At 46.9% G+C, this 22,900-nt stretch overlaps 1 protein-coding gene and 1 long non-coding RNA gene across 4 annotated transcripts in view; one reads left to right on the forward strand and one right to left on the reverse strand.

Moving 5' to 3' along the window:
• The window catches only part of LOC138788074 (uncharacterized), a 32,769-nt gene extending 32,489 nt beyond the window's left edge, over positions 1-280 (forward strand). The window contains exon 3 of the long non-coding RNA XR_011362552.1: positions 105-280. This is a non-coding gene — a long non-coding RNA (uncharacterized lncRNA). The remainder of the gene's footprint in view (positions 1-104) is intronic.
• The window catches only part of LOC138788071 (FK506-binding protein 5-like), a 122,873-nt gene that overhangs the window by 26,957 nt on the left and 73,016 nt on the right, over positions 1-22,900 (reverse strand). The window lies entirely within an intron of this gene.

A 22,900-nucleotide genomic window follows, 5' to 3' on the forward strand; every position in this document is an offset into this window, starting at 1 on the left:
GTAGGAGTTAGTCCCGCTGGGGTTTCCTAGCTGGATCTAACTCGGGTTCCCTATGTATACATACTGTTTTTAGTTACTAATTGTTGTTTTTTATGTGTTTTTAGAATTTTCGTGAGAAGTCCTGTCCTGGAGGATTACAAGAACAACGTCCATTTTGACCACCAGGAGCCAGTGATGTGGTTACTCTTAATAGATGTTGATTTTTTACGTACCTTATGTGCATGAGACTTCCTGCTACTCTACATGTATATTGACCTATTACACTGCTATATGTGCTTGAGACCCCTTGTTTTACAATCTCTTGATAACATTAGTTTTGTCTGTCACATGAAGGGTTCCGTTTTTTTTGTGTGTGTGTGTGTGTGTGTGGGGGGGGGGGTTGGTATGGTGTGGGGTAAGGGGCAACATTGGGTGGGGGGGGAGCATTTATTGTTTTCACATTTCATTGATTTTCACATTTTGATTCAAGCACTGACACTTTGGTCCATAATGTTCTCATGAAATTTTGTTGTTCATATGGTTGTGTTCTAATTTGTCATTAATTTATCACTTCTATTCAGATATACACTTTTATTTTTATTACTGCACATTCATATTATAATATTTTTGTCATTTGCATTTTTGCTCAATTATGCCCGGTCACTTTACATATTCTTTCCTCATTATATTCATACACTTTCATTCTTTTGCACATATACACTTTCCCTTACGTCCTAAGCAGCAGCACATAATAGGGGAAGATTCTATCTTCCTGCAATGATAGGACAGATGGTAACAAGCAATAAAGAGTTAATTGCCCCGCCTATAAGGCCCTATGCTGACCCAGCCTCCTTGTGTTTTTTTCTGTCCTTCTGTGGGACAGGTGGTAGGAGGAGAGCAGGGAGCAGGCCTATGTGTGTTTCTCTGCTCTCCTTCCAATAATTCTTCTTTTCCACATGGTCGTGTAGAGAGGGGGAGTTTTTTTGTATATGTATTTTGTTTTTTATCCTGCTTTGTTGTGTATAGAGCAAAGATTTTATTTTTCTTATGGAAGCAGCCGTCATCTCGGTGATCGCTCAGCTTCTATGCTCTAATCAGTAAGTATTATGGCGCCATCCGCTGCCAGGCTGCACGTGGCTGCTAAGCATGGCGCTGCTCAGACAGGACGCCGCTCACCTGGTGTCTGTCCTCACTTTTCAGAGAGGTAAGTCATACTGCCTTTTTTGTGAGGAATTGTATGGTGCCTGTGCAGGCTCTCTGCCTGAAGCATGACCTGTATTGCCGGAGGCCTGTGTGCAGGCTAATGGATATAAATTTCATGAAATTTATAATAATTTATAATTTGTTTATTTTTAGTTTTTTGCCTATGCGAGCTCTGTGAGACAGTTCCGCTATGTGATCATGCGGTATGGGTCCTACTATGTAATAATACAGTGAAAGCTATGGATCTGCTATATGAGTATGCAGCCTTAGATAAGAGCTGTTAGTTGTGTGTTCACAGCTGTTTGTGCACCCGGATGCTGATTTCTTGCACTAGTTGCTGGTTGTGTATTGATTGCACCTGGTATCTTTCTTACACTGGCACTACTTTTTCTTGTTGCATTGAAGCTATGAAACTGCATTGTGTGTACACAACCCTAGATTTGCTAGGTGTGTATTGGTGACACCTGATGCGTGATTCATTACACCTGAGTGTGATTCCTGGCTCTAGTACTGCGATTGAAGGATGCAGGGAAGCTGTGAGACTGCAGTGTGTGAACACAAGCCCAGAGTTGCTAGGTGAATATTGATTCCTTGCTCCAGTTCTGCTGTGGAAGGATGAATTGTGTGAACACAAGCCTAGAGTTGCTATTTATTGCACCTGATGTCTGATTCCTTGCTCTAGCACTGCTCTGAAAAGATGAATTGTGTGAACACAAGCCTAGAGTTGCTATTTTTTTTTTTATTACACCCGATGTTTCATTCAGTACTGCTATTGAATGAGGCAGTAAAGTTATGAATCTTCGTTGTGTGAACACAACCCTAGGATTGCTAGTGGTGTATTGATTGCACCTTACATGTCATCTATAGCTCTGCTTTTGTATGATGCAGTGCAGTTATGAGACTGCATTGTATGAACACAACCCTAAAGTTCCTGATTGTGTATTGAGTGTATCTGGGGTCTTTTCTAGCACGGTTACTGATATTTAATGTTGCATTGAAGCTATGAAACAGCATTGTGTGTACACACGCCTAGAGTTGCTACATGTATAGTACTGCTATTTTTAAAATAGTAAAACGAAGATATTGCAGGGTATGATCACAACTTTAGAGTTTCTAGTTGTGTACCGAGTATACCTGATGGCTGTCTTACATTAGTTCTGCTATTGAAACAATGAGGCTGCACTGTGTGAACACAGCTTTAGAATTGCTAGTTGTGTATCAGCTGCTCTGAGGTATCTGGATTTCTTGCACTACACAGCAGTCTGTTGCCTCTTTACCTGGCACAGGTTTATTATCATTTTATATCACTTAATGCAGGAATCTAATGTCCAAAGTTTCAGTAACCTTTGGGAAAGCTCTGTAACCCATTACAGAAGATGCTATGTCTTAAGCAGATGGTGCTTGCTTCTGAGTATGCGTGTAACCCCACAGTTTGCTGCCTGGTCCGTGGCCCCTCCACGCTTGGAGAGGAGCATTAGACTTTGCCAGAGATGGATGTTCTTTCTAATAATACTCTATGTACCATGAGAATCCACCTGAATGGATTGGGGACATTCTGAGGAAGGACTCTTCCTTACAGAAAGGTACAATCTCTGCCCCAGTCTGAAAAGGAGAAGGAAATCCTCCCTTGTTCCCCATTCTATAGAAGTTTCCAGCATGGAAGGTACTGGAAGAAATGATGGATCCGGCACAAAAAGGGATCATCCATCTCAGAGGTCTTGTGGATGTGGACAAAGAAGCTTGTGACAAAAGCTCCTCTGGCAGCAACCGTGGGTTTACCTTATGATGCCATATTCTCGACCGTTTCCGATCCAAAGAAGGTAAGTTGTTGGTGAACGTCCATAGATCTACAGTTCTAAACAAAGAAGGTTCCATATGGAGAACATATGCTTTGTGCTCCCCCTCCTAAAGGAGACTAACCATGCTAGTTGTGAGAGACACATATCTACATGTACCTGGCTACAGAGAAGACTGCATATTCCTTTGAATCACCTCAGCTCCCTTTACATTCACTAAGGTTACCTGCCCGGCCTGGAATGACATATATCTATCCTAAGATAAGAAGGGAAGTAGATGGGACACTCTTCTATGTTATGTCAGCTGTAGTCACCATCTGGAGAGAATCCAAGATCACCATTGTCTCCTTCCTGCATGAGTGATTGTTAATTGTCAAAAACTTACAGTACTATATTTTCACCTACCCGTAACCATTCCTGGGTCAGGATTCCTAGAACTCCCCAATTGGTGTCCCTTCACCCAATGATGTGAAGGTCTCATGATGTCTTCAAGCAACGAATTGAATAGGAAGGTTGGCATATGTATCCCCTTGCAGCAGATGCTGTCCGTATGGGACCAAAGAATAAACAGCCTACATTGGGTTATGGTTTATACCCACAGATACAAGGGCCTCAACATTTTCTTCAGTCAGTGGCAGACCAATCTCTCCCTCAAAGTGGGTGGAGGCAACCACCGATCTATCTAACAAAGGGTGAGACAGGCGAAGAAGACTTTGTTCCTAACACAAGTGGCTGTCATCCAACATGTGAGAGATGAGAGCAGTAAGTGAGCTCCAGTCCACTTCAGCACATCAATCTATGGGGAAGCTATCGGGGTAAGCTCAAGAAAGCATCTACAGTGGTGCATATCGTTCTTCAGAGCTGCATGTGATCAGTAGCATTACTGTTAAAAGCAGAAGCTGTTTTTGCATGGACCAAGAGATCTATCCAGCAACAAGGGAAGTCACAATGCCTTAATGTAAAAGGCTAAAGCCATTATATTACCCTGACAGAAGAATGGTCTCTGGACCAGGAGATGTTCTACTGAATCGCCAGATATTACAGCGACCCATTGGTCCCATGGCCATTTCGGGTAAAACCAGGATGCGTGGTTTTAACTCCTAAAAACTACTGTGGACAACAATAAGTAGAAGTCTGGTAAAAAGACAATACAGGATCAATCTCTTTAATCCTGATTGGCCCAAGAGGTCATTGTGGTAATTGTTGTCCTCTCCTGATGAATATGTCCAAAACGACATTTTGGAGACTTGCCCAGATTCCTCACCTACTGCCCCATGAGGACGGATTATGTCTGGCAAATCACCAGATATTATGGCGACCCTTACGTGGACCTAATGGCCATTTCGGATAACGCCAGAATGCGTGGTTTTTACTCCCTAAAACTGCTAGGGACGACAACCCGTAGTAGTCTTGTAAGGACAAGACAGAATCATGCCTCATTACTCCTAATAGCTCAAGAAGGCATGGTTGTTCTCTCCTGATGTATGTGTCCAAAAGGACATTTTGGAGACTTCCCCAGAATCCTCACTTACTGTCACAGAAGGGCAGATTGTGTCTGGGTCTGGACCACCTATGATTGACAGGCCTGATGAGCTGAGGCTTTTTAGAATTGGTGGTAAACATGATTCTGCTATTAAGAGCAGAACCCACAAAGAGAACCTCCCTGAGGGTGAAGGAGGTTTTCTATCCTGGTGTGAAGAATTGGACTTCTCCCATATCACTGGCTAGAAAGGCGATCCTTTGATTTCTCCAGGATGGGTTTGAGAATGGGCTGAAGCTGCGACCGTCAAAGTACATGTATCGGCTCTTTATGCTCTTCCAGACAGCTGACTGTCCCATAAATCCCTAATACAGAGATTTATTAAAGCTACGCAGAGGATTAAAGCAACTGTAATGGATCCAACTCCCAGGTGGGATCCGAGACTCATCCTTCATCACCTTGCACGGCTCCGTTTTGAGTTCTTATCTTTAGTTGAATTAAAATACCTCACCCTCAAGGTATGCTTCCTAGTAGCTGTTACATCTGCTAAACGCAGGAGTATGTTCAGACATTAGGAGCCACTGAACCATATCTTGTTATCCTTCAGGACTTTGTCTTTTACCCTTAAGGTTCCTTCCTTATCCAACATTACTCAGCAGATTGAGTTACCTGTTTTTGCCTAAATTCCTCCAATGAGGAAGCAACCGCACTCTTTGTTTGTGGGCGGAGCCTTGGGCCGACACTCTCTGGTTGTGGGCGGAGCCTTGAGAGTTTATTTAGTGAGAACCAGAGAAGTCAGAAGATTTTATCTGTATCTTTTTCAGGAAGGAACAGTGATTGGAAGTCCTCAAAAGCCACTTTATCCAGATGGATACAGACTCTATGTGTTACCAAGAGGTGAGAGTCCAAGTACCTGAATCCATTAAGGCCCTTACCACAAGGGCAATGTCTACATCCTGGGTGGAGGAGATGTACATATGCCCATTGATCAGATATACAGAACGGCATTGTGGTCTACTTTAGACATTAGAACCTCTGGGCAACCAATCTTAGTAAACCGGTTCTCATGGCTGCTGTATGATTCTCCCACCCTTTATGTGATCTTGCTATATCCCCATTATGTGCTGCTGCTTAGGACGTAAGGGAAAGTGGAATTTTATACTCACCGTAAATTCTCTTTCCTGTAGTCCGAAGCAGCAGCACAAACTAACCCTCCCTATAAAAGTTTATGCATCATACCTTGAGTGTTTTGGGTCATGTTTTCCTAGATCGTTAGAAGTACACAAGGAGGCTGGGTCAGCATAGAGCCTTATAGGCGGGGCAATTAACTCTTTATTGCTTGTTACCATCTGTCCTATCATTGCAGGAAGATAGAATCTTCCCCTATTATGTGCTGCTGCTTCGGACTACAGGAAAGAGAATTTACGGTGAGTATAAAATTCCACTTTACTGTGCACTTCGTAGCACTTATACTTTATTGACTTTAACATGCATCTATTATCATGCACTGTTTTTTATATATTTTGTATATGCATTTTATGTGTTAAGTATATGGGCTTCCTGCACAAATTATGTCTACATATATACTATTTATTATATTTTGTGTGTATCGGCCATTATGCATTGTGGGTATTTTGGTTTGTCCAGGCACTTAGCACTTTGTCTGTTTGCAGCAATAGAGAGGTATTGTTGCATGCATTTACTTATATGTATTCAGTGAGTGGGCGGTAGCTATCCGGAGGCGGTGTGACGCTTCCTCCATGCCAGGTTACCGTTCTCGGCTCCCCGGCAACGCGGCGTTATGGTGTGCGGGTCACGTGACGTGGTCGCGCTGCCGCGCCGGGAAGCGGAGCATATGACTGGTTAGAGGGAGGCGTCTATACACCAGAACTCCGGCTAGCTATGGTGTATTTAAGGACAGGGACAAGGGGAATGCCAGCCTCCTGGAAAAAGCTAGACGCGAAACGTGCGTTGGAGGAACGGTACATATTCACTTCGCAGGTAGTGTTATTTCTATTACTTAATCTCCCTCTCCGATGCTTACTAGGCCACTGGGCTCTGTGCAATTGGTTTGACTATACCAGTTACTGGAGAGTTAGTGCAATGGCAACTACTGACACAGGTGTGGTGTTATTTGTTATTCCTTTACATTGCGCTTTATGTATTTATAATTCTTATTTCCTCTGGGGTGTGATTGCCTATGTGCATGGCCAGGGCCGGACTGGGACTTAAAATCAGCCCTGGCAATCAAACCCCAGCAGCCCACATACCATATCATGGATAGCCGTGTAAAATACGCCCTGTAGCAAATTCTGCTTCATTTAGCCGTGTCCCCCAGCCGTGTCCCCCACTACTGCCTTAAACATGTGACCCCACCATCAGCACCTAAAAATAATGCTAGTCACATCCTGTCACTCACAGTAGGTGTCTTCTCTGCATGAAGAGACGTCCACTTTTCCTTTTCTTCTCCATCTGGCTCCGGCCATCATAAAGTCCTCTCTGGCCATAACTGTTCTCCATGGGATCTGTCAGACAGACATTTTAGGCTTCTTTCTCCAGCAACATCCTCATCTATACATCCCCCCATATAGAATAGTCACCCCTGCATCCCCTCAGTATAGAATAGCCCACCTGCATCCCTCAATAAAGAATAGCCCCCCCAGCATACCCCTAGTATAGAATACCCCCTCTGCATCCCCCATATAGAAAAGCCCCCCCTGCATCCCCCCCATATACAATAGCCCCCCTATATAGAATAGCCCCGCTGTAGAGACCCAGACAGCAAGCCACCCCCCCTGCATCCCCCCATATAGAATAGCCCCCCCTGAACCCCCTCACATAGAATAGCCCTCCTGTAGAGCCCCAGACAGCAAGCCACCGCCCCCCGCATCCCCCCATATAGCATAGCCCCCCTGTAGAGCCCCAGCCAACCACATCCCCATCCCCCAATGGCCACATGTGAAGACAGGGGCGGGCTGGGCCGGGGGGCAGGAGGGCATGTGCCCCCCGGGCCGGTCTCCCCCACCAATGAGTGGGCCGCGACCCGCGGCCGACTCTCTGCAGTAATTGAGACTGAAAGAATAGCGCGGCCGGCCGCCGCGCTATTCCCTCAGTCTCTTCCGGGCCGCCTGATCCCCCCAGGAGCCGCAGACGTGCTGTACGCAGGCACGTCTGCAGGCACCTACATCAGGTCCCCAGCGGTGACGTCACTTCCCTGACGCGCCGCTGAGGACCTGATAGGAAAGGGAGAGGAGAGGAGCCGCCGCGCTGCAGCAGCAGGGAGAAGCTGCTGCACACTGAAGATCCGGCCCGAGGAGAGGTGAGTTGTTTTTCTTTTTTTCTAAACCCATTAACATGTGGCCACACCGGGGGGGGGCGGGGGGGGGGGGGGGGATGCACAGGGGGCTATTCTATATTGGGGGGATGCACAGGGGGGCTATTCTATGAAGGGGGATGCACAGGGGGGCTATTCTATGAGGGGGGATGCACAGGGGGGCTATTCTATGAGGGGGGGATGCACAGGGGGGCTATTCTATATTGGGGGGATGCACAGGGGGGCTATTCTATGAAGGGGGATGCACAGGGGGGCTATTCTATGAGGGGGGATGCACAGGGGGGCTATTCTATGAAGGGGGATGCACAGGGGGGCTATTCTATTAGGGGGGATGCACAGGGGGGCTATTCTATGAGGGAGGGATGCACAAGGGGGCTATTCTATGAGGGGGGATGGACAAGGAGGCTATTCTATATGGGGGGGTGCATGGGGGCTATTCTATGAGGGGGGATGCACAGGGGGGCTATTCTATAAAGGAGAATGCACAGGGGGGGTATTCTATTAGGGGGGGATGCACAGGGGGCTATTCTATGAGGGGGGGATGCACAGGGGGAGCTATTCTATAAGGGGGGGGGGGTGCACAGGGGGGCTATTCTATGAGGGGGGGATGCACAGGGGGGCTATTCTATGAGGGGGGGATGCACAGGGGGGCTATTCTATGAGGGGGGGATGCACAGGGGGGCTATTCTATGAGGGGGGGATGCACAGGGGGGGCTATTCTATGAAGGGGGATGCACAGGGGGCTATTCTATGAGGGGGGATGCACAGGGGGAGCTATTCTATGAGGGGGGATGCACAGGGGGAGCTATTCTATAAGGGGGATGCACAGGGGGAGCTATTCTATAAGGGGGGATGCACAGGGGGGGCTATTCTATAAAGGAGAATGCACAGGGGGGCTATTCTATGAAGGGGGATGCACAGGGGGAGCTATTCTATAAGGGAGAATGCACAGGGGGGCTATTCTATATTGGGGGGATGCACAGGGGGAGCTATTCTATATTGGGGGGATGCACGGGGGGGGGCTATTCTATAAGGGGGGATGCACAGGGGGGCTATTCTATAAGGGAGAATGCACAGGGGGGCTATTCTATATGGGGGGATGCACAGGGGGAGCTATTCTATGAAGGGGGATGCACAGGGGGGCTATTCTATGAAGGGGAATGCACAGGGGGCTATTCTATGAGGGGGGGTGCACAGGGGGAGCTATTCTATATGGGGGGATGCACAGGGGGCTATTCTATGAGGGAGGGATGCACAGGGGGAGCTATTCTATGAGGGGGGGGATGCACAGGGGGAGCTATTCTATGAAGGGGATGCACAGGGGGCTATTCTATGAGGGGGTGCACAGGGGGCTATTCTATATGGGAGGATGCACAGGGGGGCTATTCTATATTGGGGGGATGCACAGGGGGGCTATTCTATGAGGGGGGGGATGCACAGGGGGAGCTATTCTATGAAGGGGATGCACAGGGGGGCTATTCTATAAGGGAGAATGCACAGGGGGGCTATTCTATGAGGGGGGGATGCACAGGGGGGCTATTCTATATGGGGGGATGCACAGGGGGGCTATTCTATATTGGGGGGATGCACAGGGGGGCTATTCTATGAGGGGGGGATGCACAGGGGGCTATTCTATGAGGGGGGGATGCACAGGGGGAGCTATTCTATAAGGGGGATGCACAGGGGGAGCTATTCTATAAAGGAGAACGCACAGGGGGGCTATTCTATGAAGGGGGATTCACAGGGGGCTATTCTATGAGGGGGGATGCACAGGGGGCTATTCTACGAGGGGGGTTGCACAAGGGGGCTATTCTATATGGGGGGATGCACAGGGGGGGCTATTCTATATGGGGAGATGCACAGGGGGGGGCTATTCTATATGGGGGGATGCACAGGGGGGCTATCCTATATGGGGGATGCACAGGTGGGCTATTCTATATGGAGAGATGTGCAGCGGGGGGCTATTCTATATGGAGGGATGTATTGATGAGGATGTTGCTGGAGCAAGAAGCCTAAAATGTCTGTCTGACAGATCCCGTGGAGAGGAGTCATGGCCAGAGAAGCCTTCATGATGGCCGGAGCCGGATGGAGAAGAAAAGGAAAAGTGGACGTCTCTTCATGCAGAGAAGACGCCTACTGTGAGTCACTGAATGTAACTGCACTATAATAACTTATAAGGTCTTATAACTTATCAAGGGTGTCAAACTATGTCCCTCCAGATGTTGCAAAACTACAATTCCCGTCATGGTTTATCTGTCCAGTCATGATGGGATTTGTAGTGTTGTAACAACTGGAGGGTCGGAGTTTGACAACTGTGTTCTATTGTCAGTGTTCTTATACCTGAGATAGATAGGAGATAGATAGATAGATAGATAGATAGATAGGAGATAGATAGATAGGAGATAGATAGATAGATAGATAGGTAGGAGATAGATAGATAGATAGGAGATAGATAGGTAGGAGATAGATAGATAGATAGATAGATAGATAGATATGGGATAGATAGATAGATAGGAGATAGATAGGTAGGAGATAGATAGGTAGGAGATAGATAGATAGATAGATAGGAGATAGATAGGTAGGAGATAGATAGTTAGATAGATAGATAGGAGATAGATAGATAGGAGATAGATAGGAGATAGATAGATAGGAGATAGATAGATAGGAGATAGATAGATAGATAGATAGGAGATAGATAGGAGATAGATAGATAGGAGATAGATAGATAGATAGATAGATAGGAGATGGATAGATAGATAGATGGATAGATAGGAGATAGATAGATAGATAGATAGATAGGAGATAGATAGATAGATAGGAGATGGATAGATAGATAGATAGATAGATAGATAGGAGATAGATAGATAGATAGGAGATGGATAGATAGATAGATAGGAGATAGATAGATAGATAGATAGATAGAAGATTCATTAGCAGTTCATTATGTATCTTTGATTACACATGAGATCACAACCAGCAGACACATTATAATAATGAGAACCTTCTATGTGGATGATCCTGGTATTTGTACAGTGGATGTTAGTTAGTAATGGCGGTGGTGGTGAAGGGGTTGTGATATTTGTTTCTTTTATACTGGTATTATTGGTCTTGTTATACTGGATCTCAGTTATGGTTTGGTGGTATTAGTTAGTATGGGGTGGTAATGGTTGTGGTCACAGTGACAATATATGTTTCTTATATACTGGTGTATTGGATTTGGTCAGTAACGGTATATTTCTTCTATCCCCTATTAGTTCTGTTCTGGGGTCACATCCACACACTGATCCCCCACAGAACTCTGTATACTGATCTCTCACAAAGCCTCCAGTATACAATACACCAGGAATCCTCCAAGTACAACAGCTGCAAACACTACAACTCCCAGCATTTACTTACAGTCTGCAGCCCTCAGGATATGCTGGGAGTTGTAGTACATCCTCTGATAACAGCTGGTGCTGCAGAGATTTAGGGCTGATGGTTTTAACATGATAAGAGAACCAAAAGGGCATTACAGCACTGATAACAGGGTCACCGGGTACACAGCATGGTACCTTAAGGGTGCATTCACACAGACAGATTTAGCTGACAGATTTTTGAAGCCAAAGCCAGGAATGGAGTTGAAAAGAGGAGAAATCTCAGTTTTTCCTTTATTACCTGTTCTCTGCTTATAGTCTGTTCCTGGCTTTGGCTTCAAACATCGGTCAGATAAATCTCTCTGTTTAAAGGCATCCTAAGGTACTATGCTGTGCACCTGGAGCTAGGTTCCCTTTAATCCAATAGATGTATATCACAAGGGCTTTTCGTGGCTGGGAACACTGGCCACAATACTATAATTCTGTGGCGCATGTGTAATCTTCCTTTCCCGCACTTATTTGGGGAGGGTAATACCAGGTAAGGGCCAGGGTGGTGGATGGGCCGCTAGCCTGCCAGTCAAGGGCCAGTGCCGTGTGCTTGCCCCCCAGGCTAAAATCTGCCAGCCAGCCCCTGTGTGAAGAGGTTAAAAAAAAAAAAAAAAAAAAAAAAAAAAAAAAAAAAAAAGAACATTCTCACCTCACCTCGCTCCTGGCAGCTTCTTCCTCTCGGTCCCGGATCTTCGGTCCACAGCTGCTTCCTGCTGCAGCGCGGCGGCGCCTCTTCTTGCTTTCCTCCCAGGTCCTCAGCAGGGCGTCAGTGATGTCAGCCGCTGGGGGCCTGGCAGAGGTGCCTGCAGACGTGCCTGCGTGCGGCACGTCTGCGACCCCGGGCCGGCCCTGACAACTTCTTCCAGCTGCAAAGACCGGCCCGGGGGGGGCACATGCCACAAGAGTGACTGGCAGGGCCGGGGGCCAATGGCTCCCTGGCTCTGTCAGTCAGAGCGCGGCCGCTGCAGACTGTGAGCGTTCATCTTGAACGCTCACAGTTAAAGGGCCAGGGCACCGGCCCTCTGCAGAGGCTGAATGAATAGCGCAGCGGCCGGCTGCGCTATTCTTGCAGCCACTGCTGAGGGCCGGCGCACATGGGGGCCAGGACCGGCGCCCCCAGATTGGTAATCCTAGCAGCCCAGCGTGCATTTGCCCGCTTTGCCAGATTCCAAATCCGGGCCTGTGCATGGCTATGAGATCATCTTTTAATACGTGTATTATGTATTTTTAATGGATTCCTTAATAAAGATTATGTCTTGTGATTGAAAATTTGTCCTTGTGTTCGGAGGTTTTTGATTTTGGCTTTGGACAGGCTACATTTGGTCTATATTGGAATTTAGCTCTGCTTATCAAGCCTCCCTGCGGCAGACTTAACCAGCGGAGTGCCGATCGGACCGCACGGAGGAGGGTAAGAGACCTCCGGGGGTCCGTTAAAACGACTGGGACCCCACAGTCTCACTGTGGGGGTCCTGATCAGTAAGTGACAGGGGACTCCCCCTGTCACTTACACTTAAATGCGGTTTAAGGTGTGATCGCTGCAGTCTGCCATTAACGGTGAGGGCTGGGCTGCTCACTGCAGCCGGCCCCTACCTGCTATGAAGCGTGCTCCGCTCCGTTTTCCTCTCTGAAAAGCGCTTTATGCATATGCCATTTTTAGTGGACCTGAAGACTTCCATTGAAGTCTATGGAAGAAAAATGCCAGTTTGCTGAAAGAACAACAAACCCTCAGCCTGTTGCGTTTTTCAAAAACTGCCACAGAGCCGCAAAAACGCCAGAGAGAAGAGAAAAACGCCAAAAAATAAAAGTAAATATCGCCATGTGTAAAATCATAAACTTCCATTAACTCCCAACTAACCTCTGGTTGCAGGCGGTTTAATAAAAAAAAAAAATCCTTGGTGTCTTTATTGACATTTTTACTTAAAGGAGAAGTCAGGCCAAAATTTATTTTTTATATGTTATTGCTGATGGAAAGTTATACAATTTACTAATGTACATTAATTATGGGAAATGCTCATATACTGCTATTTCCCTTAATTTAGTGTATCAGGAAGTGTTAGAATTATCTCTAAAGCAGTGACGTCACGACGAATGGTGTAATTCCTATGGAGTGTCCAGCAGGGGGCGCACTATATATAGAAGTCAATGAGTACCATTGACTTCTATATATAGTGCGCCCCTGCTGGACACTCCATTGGAATTACAATGGATGTGTATGTAAATGTAGTATACAGTGTTTTTGATTGAATACATTTATGAAATACTTTGGGGAGCAAGTGTCCTTGCTCCCCAAAGTATTCCATAAATGTAAGCAATCAGTACATAACAGTAAGCCCGCCGAACCGCCGCCGCCCGCCCGCGCTCTGGACTACTCATCTACTACTCTCCCCACCTGCTCATAGCATGAGCAGGTGATGGGAGAGTAGTAGCTGGGTTATATCTCCGAGATCGCCGCCGCTGATGCCGCGCATCATCCCCCTCCTGCTGCTTCCTTACTCTATCTCAGAGATATAGTCCGGCTACTACTCTCCCATCACCTGCGCATGCTATGAGCAGGTGGGGAGAGTAGTAGTTCGCCGCTGATGCTGCCGTGCAGGGGAGCCGCTCATCACTGCAGCCCTCATCCCCCTCCGCTCCCCCCTCCTGCTGCTTCCTTACACTCCTTCCATCCTGATGGCTGACTCCATCCTGATGGCTGACTGTAAGGAAGCAGCAGGAGGGGGGAGCGGAGGGGGATGATGGCTGCAGTGATGTGCGGCTCCCCTGCACGGCAGCATCAGCGGCGGCGAACTACTACTCTCCCCACCTGCTCATAGCATGCGCAGGTAATGGGAGAGTAGTAGCCGGATTATATCTCTGAGAGAGTAAGGAAGCAGCAGGAGGGGGAAGATGGCTGCAGTGATTAGCGGCTCCCCTGCGCGGCATCAGCGGCGGCGATCTCGGGGATATAACCCAGCTACTACTCTCCCATCACCTGCTCATGCTATGAGCAGGTGGGGAGAGTAATAGTTGAGTAGTCCAGAGCGGCGGGCGTTCGGCGGCGGCGGGCGGCGGCGGTTCGGCAGGCTTACTGTTATGTACTGATTGAATACATTTATGAAATACTTTGGGGAGCAAGTGTCCTTGCTCCCCAAAGTATTCCATAAATGTAAGCAATCAAAAACACTGTATACTACATTTACATACACATCCATTGTAATTCCAATGAAGTGTCCAGCAGGGGCGCACTATATATAGATGGTACTCATTGACTTCTCTATATAGCGCGCCCTCTATATAGCGCGCCCCCTGCTGGACACTCCATAGGAATTACACCATTCGTCGTGACGTCACTGCTTTAGAGATAATTCTAACACTTTCTGATACACTAAATTAAGGGAAATAGCAGTATATGAGCATTTCCCATAATTAATGTACATTAGAAAATTGTATAACTTTCCATCAGTAATAACATCTAAAAAATACATTTTGGCCGGACTTCTCCTTTAAAAAAGAAGCAGTGTGAAAGCAGCCTAAAAATATAGGCGAAAATCTGGGAGAACAAAACTCCCTTTCTGAAAAGTTGGACAAAATTGACTATACGTTATTCTGACCCTCTTCCTCCCCCATGGTAATACAGATGATTTGTTCTACTTGTTCTAAATAGTTTCCCCCCTTTCTTATAGGATTTACTTGGACTGTAATAGTCGTTCTTCCTTCTTGTACAAATTGTTAGTAAAATATCACTGAGAGAGGGTATAATCACACTGAGTAATTCTCGAGGAATTGAAGCAGAAAGTTTTCAGGCAGAATTCAAGCAGAATTTAAGCCCCCCATTTACTTCTATAGGATTCCTCTAGCAGATCTACAGCAGAAAATTCTGCCCGGAAATTCTGCAGTGTGAACAACAGAGCAGAAAACCCATTGAACACAATAGGACTTTGCTCTGTACATATTTTACGGGAGGAATTTCAAGCTGAGATTCCTCTTCAACTCCTCACCTAATTCCTCGCCTTTTCCCCAGTGAGCACATACCCAGAGGAAGTAATAGCTACTTCCCTGTGTGAGTTCTCTGATGATTCACAACAGCTGATTTCTGATTAAAATATTTGCCACATTCTAAACATAAAATGGCTTCTCCCCTGTGTGAATTCTCTGATGTCTAACAGCGTCTGACTTCTGAAAACAATTCCTACATACTGAACATGACAATGGCTTCTCTTTACATTTTCTACATTCTGGACATAAAAACAACATCTCTCCTGTGTGAGTTATTTAATGTTGAACAAGATGCGGGGCCTTGTCGGCATGCCTGTACCCCTGGTTGATGAGGGGGGGGGGGGGGCTTGTGGCTGTGGCCAGTGAGTTCCGGGGGGGGCGGGTTTGGTTTAGGGTCTGAGGATGCTGGGCCAAGGCTGATGAGCTGGAGGAGGGGGAGTTCGAGATGCCCGGGTGGCTGATACTCCGGGGGGGGGGGGGGGGGGGGGAGGGTGTTGAGCTGGGGGGGGGGACTTCCTGTGGGGGTCCGGCGGCTGATGAGCTCCGAGGGGGGGGGGGGGGGGGGTAGGGGAAGTTGGGTGATTTTGGGAGGGTGATGAGCTGAGGGGGGGGGGGGGGGGGGCGGGGTCTGGCCGTGGCTGATGCTGATGCGGGTACAGGGGTTTGGGGGGTGTCACAATACTGGGGCTCAGTGGCTGCTGATGAGATGGGGACGGCACCTGGTGGCTTCTAGCACTGTATTTGATCCAGCAGTGGTCATGTGACTTCTGAGTTAGCTGTTATTGGTTAGCTAACCCAGCCACAGATCTCTTGACCCTGAGGGGGAGAAGTGTCGGAGTGGACCTAGACTGAAGAGGATTCCTTCATCTGAGAGGGGGAATCTGCCTGGCAAGCTGAGGAACCGTGCAAAAATGGAAATAGAAGCATATTACAGAATGCAAGTAAATATGCTTCTACATTTTATTAAACAATAAAAGTTTTGAGGGGAATACCCCTTTTAAAATTCACATGACCTAAAAAAAAATAAAGTTGTGTACCTAAAAAGAAGGCTGCACTCTCCATGTATAGCAAGACAATCCAGAACAATCAATTTATTAGTCACACAAAGAAAACACAGACCAGAGCACATACACATCAAAAGAGAAGTCCCGCAAAAATTTTTATTAAGGGGTATTCCGGGGAAAATTCACTTTTCCCCTATTCCCTCTTCGTAACAGAGCCGGCTATGGTCGACACAGAGATCGCTGGGGTGTTCAGGGGTCAGACGCCCCGCAATCTCCTACCTTTCCCCTATCCTGTGGATAGGGGAAAAGTAAATTTTCCCTGGAATCCCCCTTTAAAGTATTGTATTGCCCCCTAAAAGTTATAGAAATCACGATACCAAACGTTAATTTTTTTTAATTTATTTTTATTCATAAAATGCGAAAATAGAGGTGATTTAGCAGAGGGGATTTTTTTTTTATAATATAGTATGTGCTGTACTGCAGGGCCGGCTCCAGGTTTTTGTGGGCCCTTGGTCGAGAGAGCCTCGGCGGGCCCCTTTGAATAGCAAATTATATGGCATCATTGTTAGAGGGTCTCTAGCTCTTGATTCTGTGTAGGGGATCAGCTGTGTTATATACTTATTATCCCCCCTCCTATTTGAGTGTGTATATATCTATCTCTCGAGCACATATATACACACACTCATACAGTAGGAGGATAATAAGTATATAATACACTGCTGTATACCTACACAGAATGGAGAGATATATACACACTCATACAGAAGGATAAAAAGTATATACTACACTGCTGATTACCTTTTTCACCTCGGGGCACACCTACCAAATAAAGTTTGACAAAATAACAAAAAAAACAACAAACATAATTCGGTAACTCACAGGTGACGTCTTCTTTGATCTGATGCGATCGCTCTCTGTTTCCTCGCCATCCGGCCCAGACCACCATGATGATTTCTTCCAGCTACAATTCTTCTCTTCAGAACCTGTGAGACAAACATCTTAGGCTCCGCACATTTCCAGCAACTTCCTTCCCTTTTCCCCACCCATAGGCTCCTATACATTAGTAACTCCGCTGCTTGGTGTCATGTGCAGTAAAGTAAGAAGGTTTGTGTCCCCATATAGTAATAATGCCCTCTGTCCCCATAGTAATGCCCCCTGCTCTGCCCCATAGTAGATGACCCCTGCCCTGTCCCATAGTAGATGTCCCCTGCCCTGTCCCATAGTAGATGACCCCTGCCCTGTCCCATAGTAGATGACTCCTGCCCTGTCCCATAGTAGATGACCCCTGCCCTGTCCCATAGTAGATGACCCCTGCCCTGTCCCATAGTAAATGACCCCTGCCCTGTCCCATAGTAGATGACCCCTACCCTGCCCCATAGTAGATGCCCCCTCCTCTGCCTTAACACAAAACAAAAAATCATACTCACCTAATCCAAGGGACGGTCCTCTTCTTCCTGGCTTCTCCCTTCTGCTAGCAGGGACGGATCCGCTAGCAGGCGCGATGACGTCATCGCTCTGCGCCTGCTGAGGGGATCACGGAGGAAGGCCCAGCCCAGGACGTCATTGAGGACGTCGCATCCGCCCAGCAACGCCACACCCCCCGGATGTCGCCAGCAACGCGGCCCGCCGCATCCCCCGTACTCACTGTCGTGCCGACAGTGAGTACGGGGGATGCGGCGGGCCCCATTGCTGGCGATATCCAGTGGCTCATTGCTCGGGCAAGTGCCGGGGGGCCTCTTGAGAGGCTGTGGGCCCCGGCACTTGCCCGAGTACGCCACGTGCTGACGCCGGCCCTGCTGTACTGTATGCTGTATGTAGTGTATATAGTATGTGCTGTACTGTATGCTCTATGAAGTGTGTATAGCAGTGGCGTAGCTACAGTGAAGGCAGGGAAGGCGACTGCTATGGGGCCCCTGCATGAAGGGGGCCCGAGGAAGCCTGTCCTGCCTTCATGGTAGGTGCCCCGCTCCCCCAGAGTGGGGGTCCAGAGAGGAAGAGGGACCCCCACTGCACTGTTCAGCCCCCTCACTGTAGTGCCGGGTGAGCGGGCTGAACAGAAGAGCAGGACCTGCCAGATGGCACAGGAGAGGGATTAAGGACCTTTGGGTCACATGACCCAAAGGTCCTCAATACCTATGTGAAGATCAGCCCGGACTACAGGAGGAGGAGGGGAAGCCTGGGAGCTGTAAGTGCTGTGTATGTGTGTCAGTGAGTGGGTATATGTATATGTCAGTGTGTGTATATATGTATCTGTGTATATATGTATCTGTGTGTAAATTTATATGTCAGTATGTGTATGTATCTGTGGCTATATGTGTGTGTATGTCAGCAATGTCTGTAGCACTGGTGTATATATGTGTGTTTGCTCCCAAAGATGTTCTGCAGCAGCTTCTATTAATGCTGGGCTCTAATTAAAGAACCCACCATTAATATCTGCTGCATTTTCTTTTATTTCTGGTTGAGTATTTCTTATTACACTGAGATGATTTCCCTGTGTACAGTCTATTCATGGTGTATACATCTGTACTAGTGTAATCACATTACAGTGTATATATGTGTGTATGTCAGTGGTGTACCTGTATATATGTTAATGGTGCCTCTGTGTGTCTATATGTGCGTCAATGTCTGTGTTTGGCGGGGGGGGGGGGGGGGGCATACAGGATTTATGGGGCCCCATACAGTTTTTTGCTATGGGGCCCCATGAATCCTAGCTACGCCCCTGGTGTATAGTATATGCTCTATGTAGTGTATATAGTATGCGTGTATTGTATGCTGTATGTAGTGTATATAGTATATGCTCTATGTAGTGTATAGACTATATGCTGTATATAGAGTATATGCTGTATGTAGTGTATACAGTAATGTGAGACAGTGACAGGGATGATGGTTAGGAATCGCTATACCTCCCCGAGATACCTGTCATACATGAGCACTAGGTTCCAGAAAGTCCTTACCTCATCCAGGGATAGCTGGGTGAGATATGGAGGAATCCAGGAAAGCTAAAACCCATAGCAAACTACTTGCTATTGGCTGCTTTGTAGTGGCTGTAAATGGGCTTGGATTTTAATGGAATGACAGGCAGGTTGGTAGTGGGGCCTTTTTTTGTGTCTGGCCCAAGTCAGCCCTGGTGCTGGAGGCCACTGATCACTGCCTAATAAGAGGAGGCACAGAGTGCGCAGAGTGCGGCTGTGCATGGAGGTCTCTCCTGGCAGTGGGGAGGGTCAGGGCAGCTAAAGCTTCTGCTGGGACTCTCAGCCACACCGGTATTGTACCAACTTGTGTTGTTTTATGTTGGGTGACTGGTAGCAAGTCCCCTGAATAGCCAGGATTTGCTGTGTTAGTTAGAGCTCAGACGAGCAGGATTTATTTTATTTTGGGCCTGTATGTGCAGTGTCCGAGATTGGGGTTTTCCCGGTGCTAGGCTCCCAGACACTGTCGAGGTGTCACCACGTGTTGCTGCTCTCCGGAAAAGGTGGTAATTCGTGGTGCACCCCAATGAGAAATAAGTCCAGAGAGTCAGGGTTCGCAGTAAACCAATGTGCTTCTTTACTGAAGAAATCTTGCAGGCAAAATAGTACAGACAAAGCACTGGGCTGGTTTCTCCAGTCTCTAGTCCGTAGCAACAGAGTTGGCCCCTTCTTCTGTGTGGTTTAGCAGAGTCTCTTCCCCTCTCTAGTCTAGCTGCAGACCCCAGGCTACTGACTATCTCTCCCTTTTATACCATTTGTAAAGAGACTAGAACTTTCTAGTGGGCGGGGGTGAAGTGGAGAAGCCAGCCTCAGTAGACACAAAGTCTCCCATAGACCTGTATTGAATCTCCATACAAGCCTATGGGAATGACACAGCAGTTTCTGTCTAGACATAAACAACTTTAAAGGTCAACATGTCTGGTTTTTTTCCCTCCAAAAGTTTTCCCACTCAAAACTCAGACTTACATACTATATTACAACAATAGTGGAAAACTACCAGCTTCTTAACTTTTAGTGTCATAGCATAAATGTCCTAATCCCTTCCAGACTATTGTACAGGTACAGTGCATTTGAAGACACATTATAATACACATACAAAACAAGGTTCAGTAATATAAACAGTTAAAAGTGTGCACAATTGAACAACACAGTGAAAATTAACCCTTGAACGCACAACAAAGTAGAGATGGTGATAGCTCGCCATGATAGCGAATGTCCGCAAATGTCCATGATCATAGATACCCTTACTGCTGGGCACTACATTCTCCCCTACTACAACTGTGGCGTCCCCGACACAGTCCAGATAGGTTTCGTTGTCACAGCCGTGGTCATTGCGCTGAAAACAGTCATCACTAGTCACTGCTGGGGCAATACAGGATAGCAGGTATTGAAGATCTCGGATATGTAGGGCTGGGCGCTCCCCTACTTTTACACAGGCACTCCATCCAGTATCTGCAGCTGCACCTGCACCAAACTCAAGAATACACTGTAAACAAGTAATGACAGTACCATCAACATTACCATCATGTACCGACTATACAATGTGAATGAACATAAGCCCCCTTTTCAATGCAGCAGATTTAGTGAACATTTTATCTGACAAAGACCGTTCTAGGCCATAAAGCATCCATACAGACTAAACACTTAATCTTGGTATCGGGCGGGTTTGATGCCTTTAGTGACCCTTTCTGATCTCCTGGGCTGTGTGTCATTCACAGGATCAGACACAATATCAGTGGTAACCTCAGTGGTGGGCCCACAAGGTTCAGGGATAGGAGACACCGGTAGAGACATTTTGGGAACCATGAACCATGCTAGGGGTGAAAACCAATTAAAGGATGTTTTACTGACCGGTTGTAAGTCAAGTCCTGAAAACACAGTAGGTACATGGTCAGCAGCATTTTCCTGAGATGTAGGACTTTCTGCCCCTGGTTCCTTGGTTACACACAGCTTCAACTGGTTACGGTGTACAATTTTTAGTTTATCATCATCCTGTCTTTTTATTTTATATGTTTCTGCTGTAGGTATGGCCATGATCTCATAGGGCACAGACTCCCATTTATTTTCCAGTTTGTTTGATCTGTGTTGTTGTCGTAACCATAAAGGATCCCCCACACTCAGTGGTTTAGCCTCGGCTTTGACATTATAGTCGTCCATTTGTTTTTGTTGAGCCTCCTGAGTTACCTGACTGGTTACTTCCTGGATCAGTTTGAGGCGTCTCAGTTGCTCTTTGCCCCAGTCAGTTTGTGGTAAGGAGTTGTCATCATTATCAGTGGGCACATTAAGCAGGATGTCAGCTGGTACCCAGCTCTTGTGTCCAGACATTAAGGTATAGGGCGCTTGTTTGGTTGAACAATGTGGTGTCTGGTTATATAGTAAGGTCAACCTAGATACCCATTCTGGCCATCTCGCTTTCTCACACTCTGTTAGTTTACGTAGTAGATTGATTATGTTTTGATTCATTTTTTCACATAACCCATTGCATTGTGGGTGGTAGGCCGTTGTACGTATTTTTTTTATATGATACACTGTGCACATGTCATGGAATAATTGTGACTCGAATGCCGAGCCTTGGTCAGTCAAAATCTTTTCTGGGGGTCTGTGTGCCTCAATGAATTCCTTTTCAAATGCCCGAACAGTGGTTTGGGCTGATAAGTCTTTTACAGGTATCACCATGGCATACTTGCTGTAGTGGTCAATGATTGTAAGAGCATACACATAGCCATCTCGACTAGGCCTTAATTTGACATGATCCAATGCTACAAGCTCAAATGGCCTTTGACTCTCAATAGGATGCAGTGGTGCTCTTTGTCTGGGCTGGTCATCCTTATTGACGGCACAGACAGTACATTCCCGACACCATTTTTCTATATCCTCTCGCATTCCAACCCAGAAAAATCTCTGCCGTATCAAAGACTCTGTTTTTTGACACCCAAAATGCCCTGATTGATTGTGGTAAGCGTCCAGAATCAGATGGGCGTCCCGCCTTGGTATTACAATCTGCTTGATACAGTCATGGGTCAGAGGATCAATAATGCGCCTTTTGAGTTGATCCTTCTCATAAAAAAGGCGCTTTCTATGCAACAATAGTTTGAGTAACTCAGGATCCGCTATTTCTCTCTGGTGTGAGGTGAGATTCTTACCAGTTTGTAGCGCAGTCCTTAGTTCCTGTAGCATGTTGCTTTCACGTTGTAATTGGGTCCAGTCCATTCTGGCTGCTTGTGGGTGGACAGGGTTTTGTAGGCCAGCATCTCGGGCAGTGATGGCGCTTTGCTTGAGACCCAGAGTGAAGAAGGCCGGCATTTCGACATCCTCCCAGTAATCGTCAGGTTGGTCAGCTGGTGTACCTGTAGGAAATCTCGACAGTGCATCGGCATTAATGTTACATGTGCCAGAACGGTATTTGATAGTAAATCTATAATTGGCCAATCTGGAGACCCAACGTTGTTCTAGAGCCCCTATGCGTGCAGTGGTCAGATAAGCCAATGGATTGTTGTCAGTATAGGCCACAAATTCTGCAGCAGCCAAGTATTCTTTGAATTTTTCTGTGACCGCCCAGACCAAGGCAAGCAGTTCCAATTTAAAAGAACTATAATTCGCATCATTCCTCTCAGTGGGCCTAAGTGAGCGACTGCCATATGCAATGACTCTTTCTTGTTGATAGCACTGCTCCCAAGCCCGTTTTACATGCATCTGTATACAGTCTGAAAGGCTTGGTGTAGTCAGGGTAAGCAAGAGTAGGTGCTTCAGTTAGCTTAC

This window comes from Dendropsophus ebraccatus, chromosome 4 (assembly GCF_027789765.1).
Source record: "Dendropsophus ebraccatus isolate aDenEbr1 chromosome 4, aDenEbr1.pat, whole genome shotgun sequence".
Classification (NCBI taxonomy): Eukaryota; Metazoa; Chordata; class Amphibia; order Anura; family Hylidae; genus Dendropsophus; species Dendropsophus ebraccatus.